Source organism: Oncorhynchus mykiss, chromosome 16, assembly GCF_057628025.1.
Source record: "Oncorhynchus mykiss isolate SJ-2025 chromosome 16, ASM5762802v1, whole genome shotgun sequence".
NCBI classification, from domain to species: Eukaryota; Metazoa; Chordata; class Actinopteri; order Salmoniformes; family Salmonidae; genus Oncorhynchus; species Oncorhynchus mykiss.
The window spans coordinates 35,868,501-35,882,512 of record NC_143037.1 but is presented as its reverse complement, the minus strand read 5'-3'; positions in this window follow the sequence as shown (position 1 = coordinate 35,882,512).

Genomic DNA, 14,012 nt, shown 5'->3' with positions numbered 1-14,012 from the left:
TGTTACCCACTCATCCTTCTCCGGGGTCCATTGTTCCTCCCTTTCACGCTGCTTGGTCCTTGTTTGGTGCGTTATTCTGTCACGTTCGTTGAATGGATGAGACCAAGGCGCAGCGTGAAATGAATACATATTCTTATTTAATGAAACGAAGAACACTTAAACAAACTTATGATAACTGCAGACACAGGCAACTAACACATAGACAATAACCCACAAAATACCCAAGGAATATGGCTGCCTAAATATGGTTCTCAATCAGAGACAACGATAAACAGCTGCCTCTAATTGAGAACCAATCTAGGCAACCATAGACATACATAACACCAATCTAGGCAACCATAGACATACATAACACCTAGACTAGTAAACACCCATAGACATACAAAACCCCTAGACAGGGAACAAAAACACATACATCACCCATGTCACACCCTGACCTAACCAAAATAATAAAGAAAATAAAGAATACTAAGGTCAGGACTTGACAGATGTTCTGTTATTAACAGTGAACCATACCAGCCATAGCATCCTGTCCTTGTTCTAATTGTTTTACAATACTTGAGAAACTTACTAATTTATTTTTCCGTCTCTCTTCCTCTAGGAACTTGAATACCACCTCAGTCTAATGTCACGCTGCCATCAACACACCAGCATCCAGCCCTAAGCTGATTCCTGTCAGTCTGCTAGGGTAGAGCTGTAACTGTCATTAGGGTTTTGTTACAGTTGTTCCCTTGTACCCTCTGCCCTTGTTGACTTCCCATTACTGCGCTGAGATTGGATAAGTGTAAGCAGCACTTTGAGCCTGTAATGAACCTAACTCCTCACCTACACACCCGCCCGCGGTCTGTTCATCGTACATTGGGCTCCTTCACACTTATCACACCAAGTGCTGCACGTCTGTGCTCCACAAATGTACTATTAATAAGGCACACCTGTCAATTGAAATGCATTCCAGGGGACTACCTCATGAAGCTGGTTGAGAGAATGCCAAGAGGGTACAAAGCTGTCGTCAAGGCAAAGGGTGGCTACTTTGAAGAATCTCACATCTCAAATACTTTTTGATTTGTTTAAGTAGGCATTTCCAAACTTTTGACCTTTGGGCCAAACTTTTTGAACCTTTGGGGAGTTTTGACACCAAGGGTTTCTATGGTTTTAATAGCATTTAGCAACTTTTCACACTTTAATACTGCCGCAAACGAAAGTGGGACAAGCTGTCTGTGCTACTGAAGTCACAGCAATGGCCGATAGAGGCACAAGCGGAGGGGGTGTGTGGCGGGAGAGGGGTCGAAAATGCTACGTCGTGGACCGCAGCTGTGTGCAGCATGGCAAATAGGTGCTGTGACCTCATCGTGGTATGGCGCAACGTAATTCGCAACTTCTAGTGACAAATCAAGGAGCCAATACAGGATCTTTAAAAAATATATATTTAACTGTTATTTTACCAGGTAAGTTGACTGAGAACACGTTCTCATTTATAGCAATGACCTGGGGAATAGTTACAGGGGAGAGGAGGGGGATGAATGAGCCAATTGTAAACTTACTGAAAACATTTTCACTAACACTTGAACTTGTACCGCCCCAGATAGCCCCAATTCCAGCTGATGAAGTGCCTGTAGGCAACGTGTTTGAACTAACAATAAAGGGGAAAAGTGTATTGCTATTGTTAGGGGGAATTAATATTGAATTAATATGTTGCATTGAATTAGTGAGGATTCAATTTATAGATTAACTAACTCATTGCATATGGTCTCAGTCTGCATCCTGGGCGTAGACCCGCCGATAGGTATTGTAGGCTATGTGCAGCACATTGACATCCAGGGAAACCGTGGGGAAGCCAGAATTTTGCGTTATACAACTCACTCCTTCAGCCATAGTTACGAAGGAAGTGGCATTATAGGGTGTATTCTCAGTAGCATACTAACTAGCCATATTACCAATCAACATTCCCCACACATGGAGCCGCATCCTGCACTACAAGTTCAGCACCAGTGTGCTCTCAGAGCCTTGCTTCGGGCTCAAATCGAAGGGAGATAGTGATCCCTGCCTCAGCTGCCTTCTCTGCCACTACCTTGTCTTCATCACATTCTCCAAAAAGGTCAGGCACAGGAGAAACAAAGTTCCTGCTATGCTTGGAGTCACTGCTTTTTTGGACATTCTGACATTTCATATATGGCGGAGGTTTCTCCTGCAGTGATATGCTAGCTGGCAAGGCTTGTTAGCTGGCTATCATATGTAATTCTCCACTCTCTTAGCTTTTTGATCTGCTGGAGCACGTTTGTTTTGTTATGTTCTGTGCCTGGATTACTGCCTGTGCTTGCTGGTCTTCATTGTTGTAATGCTAAAACAGCTAACGTTAACTGGCTGGCCTGTTTGTTGGCTGAGATAACATGAACTGCATATAACATTAATTGATAACTGGTTAGATGTGGTTACGTAAGTTTTTCCAAAATGTTGGTTTACCTTAATATAAGCTAGGTGTTGATAGCAACTGGCTGACTCATGTTAGGGCTAATGTTAGCAGGAAGGTAGGGCTAATGGTAGCAGGCAGGTAGGGCTAATGTTAGCAGGCCAGTTGGCTAGCAACCTTGCAAGCTGATTTGTAAGAACATATTCATAGTATTTGCTTGTTTTTATTGAAACCAATAGTCCAAACTATGTTCACATTATAGGGAAGGTCCAGGTCCTCCATATTAGGGCAGCCCGCAAATGTTTTTATGGCATGACTTCAGCATTCTTTGGAATTAGTTTTATGTAATAACTCGAAAAATTAGGTGTAACTTTGCATTGGGACCATTGATGCGTATTCTAATGCAACTCCATGTTACATGTGGTTACGTTTATGCTACCTACCCTTTAAGCTTTGATAAACAAGCTAAATACTGATAAGTACTCTCTTTCCACAGCACCTTTCTGAGACTTGACAGAACAGAAGTAGGGAAGTGTCTGTCTCATGAATTAACCACTTCCTACCGACTAGCGAGGCCAAAGATTTTTATAACTAAACCAAGATAGACCAAATGGGAATAAATGAATCACAGTGGACAGAACAAGCAAGGAGGTGGGCAGAGACGAACACGTGCTAGCAAGATCCTATTGGCGCGCTCTAGCATTCATTTGCATATGTCCCTTAGGGAACGCCTACTCTGTGAAGTGCATGTGTCTAATAACTCAATTCGCCTTTGCAATTCTTCTAAACAGATAATAAAAAAAAACTTTGACAAAGGGTGAAGTCTACAAAACTTAGTCCACTCTGTTCGTAACAGATTCTAGTTTTGGGAACAGAATACTGTATTGAGATCAAATGTTTCATTGATGAGAAAATTAGCAGAACGTTGGCCAAAATCCATCTCATTCCATCTTCTCCCACTGCCGGCTACTGGGCTTGGTAGTGAGTGGAAATGCCAAGCGGATGCTTCACATTTATACATCCGGTGAAATATCGGTCTCATTGTTTTATTTGTGGTGAGGCACTGTACCCGTCTCCATGACAACTAGACAAGCAAGGAAGTGGGAGTGGAGTTCGGCCTCGTTTCCTGGGGAGGTTAGAACCTGTTGTCTATTTTTCGAGCTCGTCTCTCTGCACAGATATATTATTAAAGACAACATCTGATGTAGTTTTTTTCATAATTTGTCAGGCTGAGGTAATGTCTGTCGGAGGGGTTGTACAGGAATGGAGCTGTAAACAGCTCTGTTGATTTAGCTCTAAACAGAGAGTTGGCAGATTATCGGCTTCCAACCAGCAGAGTATAACATCCATATGCCCATCTGATAAACAGTGTTTTATGTTTTTTACCGTGTCATCTTTCGGCCGTGATTTTGATTTATTTTCATTGAAACAAAGCAACCCTTGTAATGCAGAAGTGATGCAGGTTGACATTTATTGGGATGAATCTTGTCCTGGAGGCAGAGCTGAGCGATTTCCACTAGATGGGCCAGCTTCAAAGTCAAAATTGGCCATTTTTATTGTAAAAAATGAGCTTTTTGTTCTTAATTTAAATGTAAGTTAAGCATGAGTAATCCCAATAAATGCCAACCTGCAGAAATTACATGTACGTTTTAGTAGACACGCATATCCTACGTGTACAGGAGCAATTAGCATTAAGTGCCTTGCTAAGGGCACATCGGCAGATTTTTCACCTAGTTGGTTTGGGGATTTGAATAAGCAACCTTTTGGTTACTGGCCCAATGCTCTTAACCGCTAGGCTACTTGCTGCCCCCATGCATGCTGTAGTGATTTTGTTTTGTGGACTGTCACATTATTTTAACAATAACCCGAATCCTCTATTATCTATTGAAATAGGCTACTGATGATTGATGGTAGTAATCTCATGACTGACTAATGATAAGTAGATGCAGGTCTTTGTTCATGTTCATCATTTCTGTTCACTGTAGCGCAAGGGAAGGGTGTGATGCACTGTACTGCACTGCATTTGGACCATAATGCACTCTCTTACTGAGTAGAAGAAACCATTGTCCCCCGGCCTCTAACTTTATTTGTAAACAGTAGTCCTCCCATTCCGCGTCAACTATTCTCCCAGACAAAACAGTGGGGACCTCCAGACATCGCAAAGCCCTTCCATATCCTTTAAGGCCATTTCCTGTTGAACTCTGCGTTACCTGGCCTGGCTGGAGGCCCAGGGCTGGAGCCTATTGTCGCCCCAGCAGCTCCAGCCCAGTTCACGTTCCGCCCAGACGCTGCTAGAGACAGAGTGGGCCTCTGTTCTAACCAAGAAGCCCCCCTGGAATAACACACACACATATGCACATAAACAACCACACATGCACACACACGCACATGTACACACACATGCACACAGTGTAAAACTCCATGATTTCACCCAGACCCCTTTAAAAACCACAATCAGTCCATTTCAATCATCCCCACTCTAGAGAGCATACACAGTGTGGCTTAAGTTACAGACACATGATTGTAATATAGGGGAAAGCAGGGCTAGAAAGAGAAGTGAGTGGTGGAAATCGGTATTGTTGTGTCTTGTGTGGCGAAAATCATTATTGAAAACAGATTGAAACAATCCACTCTCTGCAAATTCTCAGATTTGAAGTACTACAGTAAGTCAGCAGCACACAACCTATAGTAGCCTACTGTATAAGAACAGACAAAACAGTTGAAGAATGAGAGTCGCGCCTTGATACCTCACTTAAAGGGATTTTGGCATTCTACTTCCCCAGAATCAGATGAACCAGTTGTATCTCTCTGCATCCAGTGTGAAGGAAGTTAGAGGTAGTTTCGCAAGTTTTACCGCAATGATTGGAAGTCTATGTTATTGGCAATGACTGGAAGTCTGTGGTATGTAGTTAGCAACTTCCTTAAAACTGCAGAGACATAAAAATGGTATCCATGAGTTGATCTGACTCTGGGGAGGTAGACAAAGGGCCTCATTACCAAAATCCTGAAGCGTCTTTTTAACATTCCCCTGACCTTGAGTTACCCAATATTATTGACGTGCAATAGTACAGCGCCTTGAGGTCGAAAACATGCCAAATTATAGCCTTTGAAGGCAGCCCCCTGCATGTGCCTCGGGAGCATTGGAGGGGTTAGTGCTGCCTGTGTGCTCTCCTCTTTCCTTTCTCCTCTGGAGTCTAGAGGAGTTTGGATTTCTCATTCCCGCCAGAGGCCTCTTCAGAGTGCGACAGCCCCAGCAGGCGAGATGAAAGTAGTGATTTTTTCCTCCCTCCATAATTCTAGCCTATTTTGTCCACTATATGTCATTACAGGGAGCTGCATCTAGTTATTTGTGTCCTGTGGCCGGATACATGCGCACAGAGGGAATCAATTTGTGTGGGAGGATCAGGAGGGCAGGCCGGGGCCGACTGCAAACCAGCATGGTGCTGCATGCATCTGGGGCCCTGCTAGCTTAGGGGAACGTCGTCGCTCTGCAAGAAGGACATAACTCCACAGGGCCACAGCCAAATAATTGGAATTTATAGTTTGTTTAGTTATGTTACATTGCATGCTGATAGATGAAGTTGGGAAGTTTCACCAAACCGTTCTTAAGGTGGTTGTTTCTTTCCCAGAGCTTCTTCTGCGAATGCAAGTATAAACGTATTGCACCTCAAGCCAATGCATTTCTGTGGTAACTACTAGCACCAACTTTGTAACGATGTGCGCAGAGAGTCGGGAAGCAAGTTCAGGGAGTGAGTGTTTCAATAAATAAACGTAACATAATACAAAACAAGAAAACACGAACAACACACAGACATGACACAGAGACAATGATGCCTGGGGAAGGAGCCAAAGGGAGTCACATATATAGGGCATATAATCAAAGAGGTGATGGAGTCCAGGTGAGTGTCATAATGCGCTGATGCGCATAACGATGGTGACAGGTGTGCGCCATAACGAGCAGCATGGCGACCTAGAGCGCCGGAGAGAGAGCATACGTGACAGTACCCCCTCCCCGGCGCATTCGGCTCCAGCCTCAGGACGCTAACCACAGGGACGATCCCGGAGATCAGGAGCGGACCGGTCGTGCAGAAACCTGACAAACCGGCTGAGGCGTGAGAGCTTAATGAGCCGGCTGAGACCTCCCTGGTTGCCTCGGTCGACCTATCGAGTCCGCTGATGCATGGGAGCCTATCGAGCAGCCTGGTGACCTAGAGGCCGGAGAGGGAGCACACGTGACAACCTTTATCAAGAAGAGACTAGAGACAGAAAAGGAAACAGGCCTAAATAGCATGATTAAAATACATATGATAAAGCACATATGCACGCTACCACATGAATGCATACATGGGAGAGAGGAACAGAGAGTGATGCTTGAGAGTGGATGAAGAAGAGCAGATCAAGAGAGAGTATAAGAAAGGATGGAGAGAGTGAGGTTAGTCATCAAAACTCTCTGCCCACATTAAATGGCCTCGTTTTCTCTTCTCCGTGACTGCCTCTTCTCACAGAGTGCTCTACATAAAAAGGCACATTAGGGCTACAAAGGAATACTTGTTTTTGTTACAAACCTACAAGCACAACCACTCCAATTGATTTCTGAACAAAGAGGACATGTTCGTTTGTGTTTTTTACGTTGACATGTTTGGTTTGATCGTCGTTGTGTGGGAAGAATTTTGTGCATTCTGCAGGGTCTACCCTTGTTCTACAGAATGTTTTCTAGCACACATCTCTTTTGTCACCCAATCCAGAGGTTGAGGTGATCCACAACAGTATACCCACCACTGGGTTGGTTGTGTACTGAACTTTGCTCATTGTGTTTAAGAATTCATATGCGCTGTAGTTCATGACAGTATGTTCTCTCTTTAAATGTGGACTTAAAGGTAAGGCGCACACAGACACCCAGGGCTTGGCTGTGAGTCATTTTCATTCTCTGGTCATTTTTGTGTCAGAGGTTTGAGTTGGCTTCAGACCTAGCCAAACTCCCCTCAGAATGGCCTCCAATGCAGTAATTGTGATGTCATAGGATTCAGATAGTAAAATGTTGCCAATACCTGCATGGTGTAGCTAGTTGGTAAGACCATGGTATTCACAATGCCAAAGTTACGAGTCACGCCTTGGCTATCAGACCTTATTGAAACGACTGAGAGAAAAATATTGACCCAAATCTGCAAACCTCTGACGAAAACAACCAAAATATCCCCCTTATATATGAATCATATCCCAAAATGAACATCCTATTGTTAGAAGCAACCAAGGCTCACAGCACACAGATTGGCAGGCAGGGAGTATTTGGCATATCCTGTGCTGTTACCTATTGGCTTGTCTTTCGGTCAGCTCCTCTCCTCCCTGAATAGATCGGGAGATAGGCCCCTGAGACACGAGCATCCTGCCTGCACGGCAAAGAATGTAAACAGCCCTCTGTGTTATGTCTACCTGGCCAGGCCTGATTTCAAAGCTATCTACCAGCTCCAATGTCATACTGTACTCAATATGGTGGGAATACAATCCTCTCCTCTAGTTAAAGAAAAACTGTGGGCAGGAAAGGCAGGTTTAGCAGTTGTGGTATCAAGCTGGTGAAAGCTAGCCGTCGTCTGGCGATGTCACCTTTAACGCTACATTCTGAGATTCTAAAAACAACAAAATAGTTCCCCTTCATTTGTTTCGGTATACAGCTGACTAGAGAAATGTAACCCTCTTCAAGATTCAATGGGTACATATCAAGAATTGAAATCGCCACAGAGCGTATTCCTAGATCACTGTACCTTTATTGCTAAATGAATGTGGGTGACAATGATGGCAAACTGTTGCAACATGTCCAATTGGTCTGGATTTTGAAAAAAGCATAAACTGGACATGATTAGGGCTCGTTGAGGTTATGTATTGTCATTTCCATGTAAATGGACCCATGATCACCAACATGTGAAGTTCATAGGAGCATGTCAAAGTAGGTGTCAAATGAAAGCTAAGAGTCTATATGTTTGAGAAATGAAGGCATATAGAGTCTTAAAGTCTTAAAATGTATTAGAAATGCATCATCCTACTTTCTGTGAACAATTTGAATACAAATGTAATGATGATTGGATTGTATGGGATGCCATTAAAGATTTTACTAAAAACAATTGCAACTGCATTTGGGTCTTTATATAAATAATGGGGCCAATGTGTGACATTGGGATAAATATTTCTAAATGGTTTGTAACAAAAATTGAAATAATTTTTATGCAGTTCCACATGTGTAAAAGTTAATATATGCAAATAGACCCATAACTCCACCTATACAACATAGGCATAGGGCTATACATCTGGAGCATTGGGCCAGTAACGGAAAGGTTGCTAGATCGAATCCCCGAGCTGACAAGGTAAAAATCTGTCGTTCTGCCCGAGCAAGGCAGTTAACCCACTGTTCCTCGGGCGCCGATGATGTGGATGTCGATTAAGGAAGCCCCTCGCACCTCTCTGATTCAAAGGGGTTGGGTTAAATACAGAAGACACATTTCAGTTGTACAACTGACTAGTTATGCCCCTTTCCCTTTAAGCAGGGTTCATACATACCCTGCAAGTCAACTTCAAAGTCTTATAGGGCCTTTTTCAAGCACTTAGTTGTGCATATGGGGCCTAATATAGAACCCCCCCCCCCCCCCACCAGAAAAAGAGTGCAATAATGTTCAAAAAAAGTAGGCCATTACCGCTTCATTACCACTCTACTCGTCTAAAGGTAACCCATACAATTAATGGAAGTATGGAGGTAGTTTTGGGCCAACAAAAATAAGGGGTTAAATATGTGGGAACTCCTTCAAGACTGTTGGAATGCATTCCTCATGAAGCTGGTTGAGAGAATGACGAGAGTGTGCAAATCTGTCATCAAGGCAAAGGGTGGCAACTTTCAAGAATCTCAAATGTAAAATATATTTTGATTTATTTAACACTTTTTTCTTTACTACACGATTCCATATGTGTTATTTCATAGTGTTGATGTCTTCACTATTATTCTACAATGTAGAAAATAAAGAAAAACCCTGGAATGAGTAGGTGTGTCCAAACTTGTGACTGGTACTGTGTATATACCTAAATGGGTCCTAAAATTCAAAATCAAATAGCTAAATTACCATCTTAAAACAATTCCAGTAGACTGGTGTCCAATCCGAGGCATAAAAACATGAAAAAATGTACTCATTAGCTTGATGCTTTCTCTGTTAAATATAACGAGACTCTGCTGTAAATTAAGCAGGCAACAACAGATAATCAACATCAAGTCGCTAGGCATATGAGATCCATGGATCTAAGCACAGCGGTCTTCACTGGCGTAACGAATGAGACACCAGAAAGTATCCACACCACTTGACTTTTTCCACATTTTATTGTGTTATAGCCCACACCCTTTGACTTTTTCTACATTTTGTGTTATAGCCTGAATTAAAAATGTATTAAAGAGAAATGTATATTCATTAGCCTACACACAATACCCCATAATGTCAAAGTGAAATAATGTTTTTGAAATTTCTACAAAATAACTAAAAATGAAAAGCTGAAATGTCTTGAGTCAGTAAGTGTTCAACCCCTTTCTTACAGCAAACCTAAGTAAGTTCAGGAGTAAAAATGAGCTTAACAAGTCACATAAATTGCATGGACTCCGTGTGCAATAATACTGTTTAACATGATTTTTGAATTACTACCTGATCTCTGTACATCACACGTATCTGTAAGGTCCCTCAGTCGAGCAGTGAATTTCAAACACAGATTCAACCACAAAGACCAGGGAGGTTTCCCAATGCTTGAAAAAAAATGGCACCGGTTGGTAGATGAGTAAAAAAAATTAAAAGCAGACATTTAATATCCCTTTGAGCATGGTAAAGTTATTAATAACACCTTGGATGGTGTATCAATACACCCAGTCACTACACAAATCCAGGCTTCCTTGTAATGGTTTTCCTCCTCTATGCGGAGTGGTAAGTGTCCATGGTTGTTTATTAAACACATAAACTGAACACTCTATACAAAACAATAAACGTACCGTGAATAACGAAAACCGAAAACAGTACCGTGTGGTGTAAAACACAGACACGGAAACAATCACCCACAAAACAACAGTGAAACCCAGGCTACCTAAGTATGATTCTCAATCAGAGACAACTAACGACACCTGCCTCTGATTGAGAACCATACTAGGCCGAACACAGAAAAACAACCTAGACACACAAAACATAGAATGCCCACCCAACTCACGTCCTGACCCACTAAAACAAACAATTAACACAATAACTAGGGTCAGAACGTGACATTCCTTCCTAACTCAGTTGCCGGAGAAGAAGGAAACCGCTCAGGGAGTTCACCATTAGGCCAATGGTGACTTTAAAACAGTTAGAGTTTAACGGCTGTGAAAGGAGAAAACTGAAGATGGATCAACAACATTGTAGTTACTCCACAATACCAACCTAATTGAAAGAGTGAAAAAAAGGAAGCCTTTACAGAATAAAAATATTCCAAAACATGCATCCTGTTTGCAACAAGACACTAAAGAAATACTGCAAAAAATTGTGGCAAAGCTATTAACTTTTGTCCTGAATATAAAGTGTTATGTTTTGGGCAAATCCAATACAACATTTTACTGGGTACCACTCTCCATTCATTCAAGCATAGTGGTGGCTGCATCATGTTATGGGCATGCTTGAAATCGTTAAGGACCGGGGAGGTTTTCAGGATAAAAAAAACTAAACGGAATGGAGCAAAGCATAGGCAAAATTCTAGAGGAAAATCTGGTTCAGTCCCCTTTCCACCGGACACTGGGGTATGAATTAACCTTTCAGCAGGACAATTACCTAAAACAGAAGGCCAAATCTACACTTGAGTTGCATACCAAGAAGACAGTTTTGACTCAAATCTGCTTGAAAATCAATGGCAAGACTGAAGAATTTAAAAATAATAATAGGCAAATATTGTATAATCCAAGTGTAAAAATCTCTTAGAGACTTACTCAGAATTGCTTACAGCTGTATTCGCTGCTGAAGGTGATTCTAAGATGTATAGACTGTATTTAATTTGTAATACATTTGCTACATTTCTAAATACAAAATATGGAAATACGATGACTTTGCTAAAATAGGCAAATTATTAGTAGGAAACAACTTTGCCATATTATGATGTCGTAAAATGTACTAAAAAGAAATGACAATGTTGCCATTACTGTTACAAGCAAAGTTTGTCAAAAATAGCTGGCAATGTTAGCTAGCTCAAATACAGTTGTCCCCTCAATCTTAGTTAATTAACTGGCTAAAGATATACTGCATTTAAATTCAATCTGGTGACATCACCATCATGACAAAAGGTTTTCCTAATAATTATTTGCCATCTTTTGAAATGTTATCATGTTTCCAAGCCAAATCTGAGTTGTATTGAGGTAGGCTAACGTTAGCCCGTTATGTAGCTAGCTAGTTAGTTGGTAGATAGCTAGCTAACGTCTGCTATGCTAGCAATGATAATGACAATCAAAATATACATAACCAGATACATAACCAGCAGTCTCTGGTCTAGCTACCGGTACTGGGGTTCAACCAACTCCAACCACCTATCCACATGATAGCATCCTTCGGCAGGGCATGCAAACCACAGTTGCTGGCTGTGCAACCTGCTGGAAGCATGCATTACATGATACATCCGTATAGTGTTTTTCAGTCTCAAACGGCGGTGATCCTTAGAATGCTTTGGGGCCGATGAAACAACAGAACCTCATTCAATGAAGGGAAGTGAAGTGGGCAAACGAGCTATTTCCAAGTGGAGCTTGGCAAAAGGGGGCATGATTTGTTGACATAATTGTAATCCATTGTGATGCACTGAGGTTCCAAACTCCAAATTATCCTATTTACACTTCGCAGTCAATTTTGACACGAGAATAAATGTTTCTGACTGATATCGATGCCACATAGGCCGTTTTCAAATGGATGAAGTGGTTTTTAACGGCAATGGCTCTTTAAGGAGTTGATATGGGTACTTATCCAGTTAAGTACACTTTTTACTGCATCTTTCATCTCCTAGCCCGTGGAGGTAATTATCAGTGTTGTCACGGCATTGTGATTCGCTAATGAAGCTTTCAACCTGTAGCTTTCTGCTACTGTCAGGTGCTGCACCGCTCCTCTGCCTTAATTAAAGCTAGCAGCTCTCTCTCTTCCTGTTTCTCTCTGTTTCCTCCTCTCATGGCCCTGGCAGAGGAAAACATAATCTAAGGAGGAGCGGAGCAGACAAGGTCCAAGTCCCAGTAGTCTTTGGGACGTAGTCTTCCGTCGCCTTGTCTTGGGGAACATTTTCCTTATGATCTAAACTTTGGGTTTAAATCTTGTTTGTGCACACACCACAGTACTGTGATATATATAGCCCTTTGAGCTGAAACTTAGGCATTAGTCTAGGGAGCTAACACAAGTCTTCGAGTCTCAGGCACCTCTACTCAGTCTATTAACGTTGTTCACCAAACCAACTACATGAGCTGTTTCTCTACTACACTGCAGTGTTACTGGTTTAGAGTTTACATCCACCATGCTGCCCATCCTACCTCACTACTACATTGTCCATATTAGGACAGCCACAGTCTCAGCAGGACTTGTCAGTCTCTAAAGGAGTTGGACACTGTACACCATGGCGTCGGTGTCCGAAATGGTCCTTGCCTACTAAATCAAATAAAATGTTGTTTGTCACATGCGCCAAATTCACCTTACAGTGAAATACTTACTTACACTCCCTGAATCAACAATTCAGTTTTAAGAAAAAGAGGTGTTAAAAATGTATTTACAAAAATAAACTGAAGTTAAAAAAATGTATAAATACAACAAAAAATAACAAATAATTAAGGAGCAACAATAAAATAACAGTAGCGAGGCTATATACAGAAGGTACTGGTACAGAGTCAATGTGTGGGGCACAGGTTAGTTGAGGTAACTGAGGTAATGTATACATGTAGGTAGAGGTAAAGTGACTATGCATGGATAATAAACAGAGAGTAGCAGCAACGTAAAAATGGGGTTGGGGGGGATTGGGGGACAATGCAAATAGTACAGGTAGCCATTTGATTAGCTGTTCAGGAGTCTTATCGCTTGGGTGTAGAAGCTGTTAAGAAGCCTCTTGAACCTAGACTTGGCGCTCCGGTGCCGCTTGCCATGCAGTTGCAGAGAGAACAGTCTAGTGACTAGGGTGGCTGGAGTCTTTGGCAATTTTTAGGGCTTTCCTTTGACACCGCCTGGTATAGAGTTCCTGGATGGCAGGAAGCTTGACCTCAGGGATGTACTGGGCCGTACGCACTACCCTCTGTAGCGCCTTACGATCGGATACCGAGCAGTTGACAAACCAGGCGGTGATGAAACCGGTCAGGATGCTCTCGATGGTGCAGCTGTAGAACTTTTTGATGATCTGAGGACCCACCCATTCAGTCTCCTAATGGGGAATAAGCATTGTCATGCCCTCTTCATTACTGTATTGGTGTGTTTTGATCATGATAGTTTGATGGTGATGTGGACACTAAGGAACTTGAAGCTCTCAACCTGCTCCACTATGGCCCCGTCGATGAGAATGGGGGGCGTGCTTGGTCCTTCTTTTCCTGTAGTCCACAATCATCTCCTTTGTCTTG